The sequence below is a fragment of the Ailuropoda melanoleuca genome, chromosome 8, assembly GCF_002007445.2.
Source record: "Ailuropoda melanoleuca isolate Jingjing chromosome 8, ASM200744v2, whole genome shotgun sequence".
In the NCBI taxonomy this organism is placed as follows: Eukaryota; Metazoa; Chordata; class Mammalia; order Carnivora; family Ursidae; genus Ailuropoda; species Ailuropoda melanoleuca.
In genome coordinates this window covers 25,613,037-25,623,061 of record NC_048225.1, presented here as the reverse complement: position 1 = coordinate 25,623,061, position 10,025 = coordinate 25,613,037, and the positions used below count along the sequence as shown (strand labels likewise).

The 10,025-nt window shown below is 38.2% G+C and overlaps 1 non-coding gene across 1 annotated transcript; it reads right to left on the bottom strand.

Moving 5' to 3' along the window:
• Positions 1-727: 727 nt before the first annotated feature.
• On the bottom strand, positions 728-834 carry LOC117803671. Its single transcript, XR_004627608.1, has one exon. It is a non-coding gene; the product is annotated as a U6 spliceosomal RNA (small nuclear RNA).
• Between the last annotated feature and the right edge of the window lie 9,191 nt (positions 835-10,025).

Genomic DNA, 10,025 nt, shown 5'->3' with positions numbered 1-10,025 from the left:
TAGAGTTCAATAAATATGTAGTCCATATATTGCCCTCCCATAACCTAAGAGTTCCTGCTGATGATGTATTAAGTACAGTGAAAATGAAGAGAGAAGTTTCAACTGAGAGAACGTCTCTTAGGAGTAGAGAGAGCAGGGGGGAGAATCACATTTTCCCTGAATACTACATTTCATCGGAGAAATCATTAAATTTAAGAAGATTAATAGAAGAGGAGCGACAAACTATATGCATTATTGGTTCCTGGGTGAAAGTCCATATGGATTTTCAGTTAATCGTAAAAATATTTATTTAGTCATCCCTCTGTGTTGGGTCCAAGCTGTCGTAAATGATGAAGACAGAACAGAAAGATAAACTGAGCACATGAATTTAATTTTTAAGAGAAAAATAGCTAATATATGAATGAAAAATGTTGAAACCCACTAATAACCAAGACATGCAAATTAAAATTATGAGATACTATTTTTCACGTTTTAAAAGCTAATTCCCAGTGGTGGGGAGAAATCAGTGAAACAGGAAATTCGATCATTTACTGCAAGGTATACAAAGGGGCTCAAACCTGAAAGGCCATTTGTCGTATCTACCCAGAGCTCTAAAAGTGTCCATTATGTTTTTTTAATTGAGGTATAATTGATATACGACATCATACTAGTCTCAGGTACACAGCATAACGATTTGATATTTGTATATATTATGAAGTGATCACCACAATAAGTCTAGTTAACATCCAGAAATATGGAACGCTTCATAAATTTGCGCGTCATCCTTGCACAGGGGCCATGCCGATCTCCTCTGTATCATTCCGATTTTAGTATATGTGCTGCCAGAGCGAGCACACGTGCTCATCACTTTTGATCAGTAATTCTAATTCTGGAAAATTTATCAGTTACAGATTTAGTACCTGAATGTTAATGATATAGAATTTAAAAAAAAAGAAATAGCAAATAATAAGGTCCATTTTGGAAATGGGAAATAGCTCAAATAAAGTCTAGAAGGAAATAGTTAAATAATTCATGGCACACCTATATGGTAGACTACAGTGTGCCATCCAAAATCATTTTGAGAAGATTATGTAACAGGAAAGTGTTCACAGAACACTTTTAATAGGTTATAAAATGTTATGTATAGTATAATTTCAATTATTAATCATACTATGAAGTTTTTACACACATACATGAGTGTACCAATACAGAAGGCTAGAATAAATACCCTAAAATATTGTTATTTTCTCACAATGGAACTATGAAAATACTTTCTATCATCTTAATTTCCTGTATTTTCTAAAATTTCTTTCAGAGAGAGAATTAGTGTACAACAAATCTGGCTAGTAAGGATTTCAATTCACATTTTTTCCAGGCCTTCTATAACCTGTATCCAATAGGCCCCTCCAATCTCGCCTTTTCTAAGGGTCAGTGTAAAACCGGCCAACTCCATTTTCTCACTGCCCCCAAATCATGCTCTGCCTTCCAAACCAACCTTTGCTCAAGTTACATTTCATATGTACACTCAAGGTGACAAAATTACCTGAACAACATTAAAGTCGGAATCTTAATGAACTCAATCTTCTGCTTAGAATCATGTAGAAACAGGAATACCCCAATAGTCAAAGGTAATCACATCCCCTGAAAAAATATTTTCCTTATGTCCTTTAAAGCATATCAAAAGGTTACCCAGTTCATCACCCACAGCCAAACTGCTCCAAGTCCATTGTGCAGCCTCCATATTTCCCTCACGCCCTTCTGCCATGCCCACACAAGTGTTCTCACCTCTTCTAACCTCTTTTGAGATTCAGTGGCCCTCTTTCCTATAGCTTCTTTGTTACATCACATCTTTTGTCTCTGACCAGTCTCCAGACTGGCAAAGGCAGAACTATGAGAGGGTGAGCCTCAGTTTCCACATCTGTAAAGAAAGTAGAATAACAAACCCTGTCTTACCAATATCATTAATATCTTAAAACTGTGAAACATTGTACATGTTGTGACTATTGTAACTTCTTTTTCTCATTCATGCAATAGGTATTACTAATATATAACCAATACCCTGCAAGCACTATTTTACCCATAACTAGGGAAGTATTTATACTTCATTAATCTCTCTCTATGCCTTCCTGAACAGAGTCCATCATTAATTCTATTTTACCTTCAAATTATATCTTAAATCATCCACAGTTCTTTGTGTCCATTAGCACCAATCTAACCCAGGCATCCATGATCTCTGGAGTAACTCCTGACTTGTCCTCCCATCCACTCTTGCCCCCTCCATCCTATTACCCATTCAGGAGCCAAACATTTTCTTTAAAAAGTTAATCAGGGGCTCTTGGGTGGCTCAGATGGTTAAGCCTCTGCCTTAGGTTCAGGTCATGATCCCAGGGTCCTGGGATCGAGCCCCTCATGGGGCTCTCTGATCGGCTGGCAACCTGCTTCTCCCTCTCCTTCTACTGTTCCTCCTGTTTGTGCTCTCTCGCTCTCTCTGTCAAATAAATAAATGAAATATTTTTAAAAAATAAATAAAAAGTTATTCAAAAGTAATCAATTCCAATCCCAGAATGTCCAATGGTTTCTTTAACAGCCTTGATAGGTCCAGTTATTTGGGTAGCACACAGATAATGAAACTCACACATATGGCATAAGACTACAAAAGAAAAACTAGAACCCATGAAAGGCATGTTTATTTGCCATAGAACTCTGTAAGTCTGTGCATTTGGGAGAGAGGGAAGTTTACTGAAAGCCTCCTCTAATATACACAGCTACATTTTCTTCCTTGGATGCACGAGGTACAGCAGATGCCTATGGTAGTAACTCACTGAATGCATTGAAATTGACAAATTACTTATTCAACTTTACAAAAGATATTTGAACACGTTTACATTGTTTTTCCCAGGGATGACTACACTAGTAAAATTTGTAAACAAAGCATGCACTCTGTATGAACTAAATACCTTAACAACTTCTTATTGTACTTAGAATAAAATCTTTGATCCTTACCATTGACCTACAAGTCTATGCATGACCCCTTCTTATCTCTCTAGCCAATTCCTCCATGGCTTATTATGCTTATACTGACTTTATTTCTTTACTATTTCAGCTCTTTCCCACATTCGTAGAGTGCCGTTCCATTTGCTCTATTCCACCTGAATCATTTCCACGGGGGTCCAACCATGTTGAAGCATGTATGTCAAACTGATGTTAGGGTTTGACAGGAGTGTATGTGGAGCTGAAGAGCTTCCTAGGATACTCCTAATAGGATAGGAAGCATCCAGCTACCGAAATGAGCTCAATCTATTAGCAGTGTTCCCTGAAATACAAAAGTGATTCTGAGGATGCCATGGGTTTATTACTAGCATTTGTTTCATTCCAATCCCACGAACTGGGAGATTTGTGATTTAAAGATTGTTGTGTAAAATCAGTAATTGCTTTTTCTCTTCTGGGAAACTGGTCCACTACATAAAGAAAGATAAGTTGGATCCCTACTGTTAGTCACTTGTTCAATATCCATTTCCCTCTTCTTTGCTGATTAAACTTTGATTTTATTTTGGGTCTTACTGTGTCAGGTTAAATTCTTGCTTCTGCTTTCTCCCTAAAAGTTTACAATGTCCATTGACAGGTATATTTATGGCTAATGACACATACACAGCCATTCCTGAGAAAGATTATGCTTTCTGGGAAAAAGGAATGGATGTACCTAATAAGGCCTTTTTCTTTTCCCATACATTCCTCCCTTGAATGTGGACATAATGTCTAAACCTCCAGCTGCCATCTGGTAACCATGAAATGATAAACATGAAGCAAAGGTCAAAAGTTTCACAGAGAAGCTCTCCTGACACCACGAAGCTGCTAAACCAACTCTTTCAGATATTAATTTCCAATTCGACATGACTCTTCCCCAATTATTTGTGAGACAATCAAATATGTTTGTGAAGTCTAGGTAGCTCCTTTATTTTGGTGTTCAAAAGCCTACTGCTGGTTATGTGACCTCATGGTCCAGCCAAGCCAGAAAGCCCTTGAAGATCCAAAACCATGTGGTGGTGTGTAGTGGGGCAAAGGAGAATATCTACTTCCTTATTATGTTTCATGTTAAGTATAAAATGGTAATTGAGGGGCGCCTGGGTGGCACAGCGGTTAAGCGTCTGCCTTCGGCTCAGGGCGTGATCCCAGCGTTGTGGGATCGAGCCCCACATCAGGCTCCTCTGCTATGAGCCTGCTTCTTCCTCTCCCACTCCCCCTGCTTGTGTTCCCTCTCTCGCTGGCTGTCTCTATCTCTGTCAAATAAAGAAATAAATAAAATCTTTAAAAAAAAAGTATAAAATGGTAATTGAGACATTTTTCTGAAACCCTTGTTTTCAAATAGACAGCAATTATAAGGAAGACAGTGTCTAGCTGAGAACAAACTTACTGAATTCTGGAAGCTGAGACTTTAGCAGAAGCACACGAGTGAAGGAAGTTTTAGTTTACTCCTCTCAGTCCATGATATATCAACTGACTAAATATAATCAATAATGATATCAACATCCTAAATAACATAAATAATAGGGTATCTCTAGATGATATTTATTAAGCTTTGTATTCTGAAAAGAAAAGACATGCTTTATTTTTCAGGTGTCCATGGGACAGTCATACAGATGGGTTCTAAGTCCTAGGTTGTAAGAGGGCTTTAAATAAAAATTAACTGTACAGTTTCACTAAAAATTCTATAGCTACTCTGTCCAAAATGACAGCGACTAGACAGAGGTGGTTATTTAAATTGAAATGCGTTAAAATTAAACAAAATTTAAATTTGAGTTCCTCAGACATACTAGCCATATATGGCTATGGGACAGCACACATATAGAACCGTTTCATCACTGCAGAAAGTTCCCTTGAACAGTGTTGCTTTAGGTATGGAGACACAGCTCTATGGCTGGGACATCCCTCAGTATGCAACATATATAACTGATTTGATTGCCACTAGAAAGTAAGCTCCATGAAGGAAGAGATTTTTATCAAAGTTATGCATTGTTGTATCTCTAATGTCAAGACACTTGCTTATGCATACCTGGTGATCAACAAATAATTGCTTGGTGAATTCAGAGTTCTCAATCCACTTAGGTATAATATGCTGTATGTTTTATTCTCAAATTTTCTTGTACTTTTCTTGGCCTTGAACACTCAATCTGCCTAGAGCACATGTCTCATTTTCTTTCCATTCTATCCCTGTTTTAATTTTAGTCTGGTGTAATGACTTCTATATTCTCATTAAAATGGAAAAGGTCAGTCTTTTCCCCACTGTAGAGTCCTTCCCTATTGAGTTTCTCTTCTTTGTGTCGCCTTTCCTATTCACACTTCTGATGCTTCTGGTCACCAAAATGTGGAGGTTTGTCCCCCACAACAAGTAATTCTTTGCAACACCAGCAATTCAAGTCAATTCTGACACTGTCTACCTGGAGACACTCTCAGATCCCACGGGTTAAGAGCTCAGTCCCACAAGACGGCTCCCACCCTCCGCACACACACTTCAGATGCCAGCCACACATCCAGGTTACCAACTATACTTCTGACTAACTGGCTATAGATTGGAGGATCGAAACACTTCCTCCTTGAGTTTGATTAACTTGCTAGAGTGGCTCACAGAACTCAGGGAAATGCTTACTTACATTTATCAGTTCATTCAAGGATATGATCCAGGATACAGATGAACAGCCAGATGAAAAGAAACAGAAGGTGAGGACCGGGAGGGTCCCAAGTATGGGGAGCTTCTGTCCCTGTGAGGGTGGGGCCTGTCACCCTCCCAGTACGTGGATGTGATCACCAGCCTGGAAGTTCCCCAAACACCATACTTTTGAGATTCTATGGAAGCCTCGTCATGCAGGCATGATCAATTATGAACTCCATTTCTAGCCTCTCTACCTCTCTGGAGTAAGAGTGGGGTAGAGCTGAAAATTCCCAGCTTCTAATCATGGCTTGGTCTTTCTGGTGACCAGCCCCTGTCCAGGTGATATCCAGCACCCACTCAGAGTCACCTCATTAGAAAACAAAATGCTCTTAGTGCTCTTGTCACTCAGGAATTTACAAGGGTTTTTAGCAGCCCTGTGTCAGGAATAGGGTCAAAGACAAATTTTAGAACAAGAGACGCTCCTAGTGTCCTTATCACTTAAGAAATTAGGAGGGTTTCAGGAGCTCTGTGCCAGGAATGGGGGGGGGCAAGAATCAATACATGTATTTTCTATTATCCCACACTCATTCACTTACTAAAATCTCAGTCTTATTCAGAAAAATATTCTGTCAAATTCAAATGTTATCTTTTTAGTTGCCATGGAGTTTCTCTCCAGTCTCCAGGTAGGATACTTACACTTGCCCACTCTCCCTCCCTCCTCCTCTCTCTCTCCCTCCTTCCCTCTCTCTCTCTCTCTCTTTCTCTTTCTCCCCACCCTATCCCTTACTGTTGGTTCTCCAGTCCTCACCTTCCCATCAGTAGGCAAACTTTGGGTGCCTCGCTCTCACCTGTCTTGTTCAGGACAGGAGGCAACAGCAGGGGGAAGGAGAGGAGATTTTGACCATGTAACTGTCAGTCCACTCAGAGTAGACAGGACTCCTCCAATCTTGGTCTGCTTCTCCTATTACCTGTGGCCTTTATTATCAAGATGATCTTATTGTATGACCTCGTACTGTTCTCCTAGGACCTCACCTAGGCCCCTTCCATCCTGGAGCAGATTCTTCACCCTCTTCCTCAGCTCTGCCGGAGAGGCAATCACTGATGTCGCTCTGGCTTTTCTTAATAACTGCTTATTGCTGCTTCATATTTCTAATACCTTTATTTCTTTGAAAATAGTTTTTATAATTATCATAAATTCTTGTTTGTTCTACTCTACCAATTATTCCTCTTAGAATAGGTACCATATTGTGCATTTCTTTTTTTTAATCCTTAGGTAACTCAGATGCTTGATTATTTTTGTGAACTCATGTTCCTTTGACAGTGTCAGGTTCCTTGGATGCTCAGAACAAGATAGTGGACTTGGATATATAATTTGGTATTGTTGACATATACATGATATTTAAAACCATGAAAATGAATGAGATCACCTAGGGAGAAAGTATGTAGAGTGAGACAAGATGAGGATTATGCTAGAGCTTAAAGGAATTCTAATATTTAAAGGTTAAGGGAAAGCAGAGGAATGAGCAAAGACTACTGAGAGCCAGCAGGGTAAAAAGGAAGACAGAGAGGCTATATTTGTTACAGACCCAAGAATGTTTCAGTAAGGAGGGCATGGATATTTGTGTCAAATTCTTGTCAAATCTGTTTCAAGCACGATGAAAAGTGAAAAACCTGACTTTGCAAACAAAAAGCAATGGTTTTACTCAATCCTTTGGATCTCATGAAGTCCATGGAGATACTCTTGTTACTGTTAGCTGGCACAGATATGGACATGAAACAACAAGAGACTATGCTTTCCGCCTTGCCACCACAGTGTAAATTCACTTATCCCACAGCCACCTCAGTCATCACCCTACTTTAGGAGGGACCCCCAGGCAGTCTACAAAAGAAGCAAACACCTGCCATGGCCTTCCACTCACAAAGGAAAGTAGGAAATTTTGCCCAGAGCTCAGGAAAGGTTTGGTTGCCTACTTGGCAGGCTAGCCCTCAGAAGCAGGGAAACAGCCTCCTCCCAGGAAATGAGTTATGTCCCCAGTCACCATCTTACCATCAGTCAGGCAGAATGTGGGAACTAGACAGAAAAAACCCAAAACAATCCAGGGGGTTCCAAACTGTGTTCTACCAGGTTTTTAGGGTACACTTCATATTCGATTTTTGATTCAAGTTATAGATAGACAGGCGATGAATGGATGGATAGATCGATCAATTGATAGATAGATAGATAGATAGATAGATAGATATCTGTCTATATGTAAGAAAAGACCGTGATATTACTTAGGCATCAGAAAGGATGAATACCTACCATTTGCATCGACATGAATGGAACTGGAGGGGATTATGCTAAGTGAAATAAGCAGGGAAAGGCAATTATCATATGGTTTTACTCATATGTGGAACATAAGGAATAGCACGGAGGACCACAGGGGAAGGGAGGGAAAACTGAATGGGAAGAAATCAGAGAGGGAGACAAACCATGAGAGACTCTGGACTTCGGGAAACAAACTGAGGGTTACAGAGGGGAGGGGCGATGGGGTAACCGGTTGATGGGTATTAAGGAGGGCACATGCTGTGATGAGCACTGGGTGTTATATTCAACTAATGAATCATTAAACACTACATCAAAAACTAATGATGTACTATATGTTGGCTAATTGAACAGAATAATAGAAATTAAAAATTAAAAAAAGAAAAAAACACCATGCACATAGAAATATATCTTACACCAGTTTTTAATGCATAGGAGACAAATAATGCATTAACTTGCAGAATGATACTAGTTAGGTTTTGTGCAGATCTCAGTGGGAAATATTCCCACCATTTCAAACTGCAAGGTGAACTATTTAAAAGTATGTATATCATTTGAACTACCTATCCTTGTGATTCAGGGATTTGTTGATAGAAGAGTGAATAGGTCACTGGGGCAAAAATGTAAATATTATGTATAAATATTAATGTATAGTAATTAAAATACCCTTATTGTTCTAATTGAAATTTATTAAGTATTGTTCAATTTTGAAATAGAAAGTGATTTATAATAACAAACTACGACTTTTTTTTTTCTTTTCCATTGGGGTCTTTTTCTTACCTTATATTTGTTGTTGTTATTGTTTTACATTTTTACTGAAATGAAACAAACATACAGGGAAGATCATAAATCTCAAGCTTGATGAAATGTCATAAAAAGAACACATTCATGTAACCATCTCTAGAACAAAAATAGAACATTAACAGCATTTCAGAAGCCCTTCATCCCACTCTTAATCACTTGTCCCTTCCTCCTTTCCAAAGATAAATACTGCTCTGGCTCACTAATCTGACACCACAAATTCATATACCTATTTTTAAACTTCACATAAATGAAATAATACAGAATGGAACGTTTTGAGACTGGATTCTTTTGATAACATTGTATTTATAAGATTTCTTATCCCTTATTATGTGTAATAATAGTTTATTTTCAGAGATACTTAGAATTTTACTACACGAATATACTAAATTTATCTATTTCACTCTTCATGGACATTTTGGCTCTGTTTTTTTATTATGATAAGGGCAATTTTGATCATTCTTTAGATGTATTATAATACATAAGAAATTTGTGGTTATAAGATGTACATATATTTAACTTGAGTCGATAATGACAAATAATTTTTCAAAGTAGTTGTATGGGCTGCCCAAAGCCATTTATAAATTCAGCGTAATCCCTATCAAAATTCTGATGGCATTTTTCACAGAAATGAAAAAAAAAATCCTAAAATTCATGTGAAACCACAAAAGACTCTAAATAGCCAAAACAATCTTGAGAAAAAGAACAAAGCTGGAGGCATCACAATTCCTTATTTCAAACTTTATTACACAGTTATATTAAAACAGTGTGGTACTGGCATAAAAACATACACATAGACCGATGGAACAGAATCAAGAGCCCAGAAATAAATCCACACATATACAGTCAACTAATATTAGACAAGAGAGCCAAGAATACTCAATGGGGAAAGGATAGTCTCTTTCAGAAATGGTGCTGGGAAAACTGGATATTCGTATGCAAAAGAATGAAATTGGACCTCTATTTTACACCGCTCACAAAAATTAACTTGAAATGGATCAAAGACTTAAATGTAAGACCGGAAACCATGTAACTCTTAGAAGAAAACATAGGGAAAAGCTCCTTGGCATTGGCCTTCGCAACATTTTTTTGGATATGATACCAAAAGCACAAGCAAACAACAAAAGCAAAAATAAACAAGTCGACATCAGCCACGGAAACTTCTTTCAAGACACATCTCAAAAGGCAAGGGAAACAAAAGCAAAAACGAAGTCTTGGGGCGTCATCAAGATAAAAAGCTTCTGCACAGCAAAGGAAATAACCAACAAAAGAACTTCTCAAACTCAACACCCA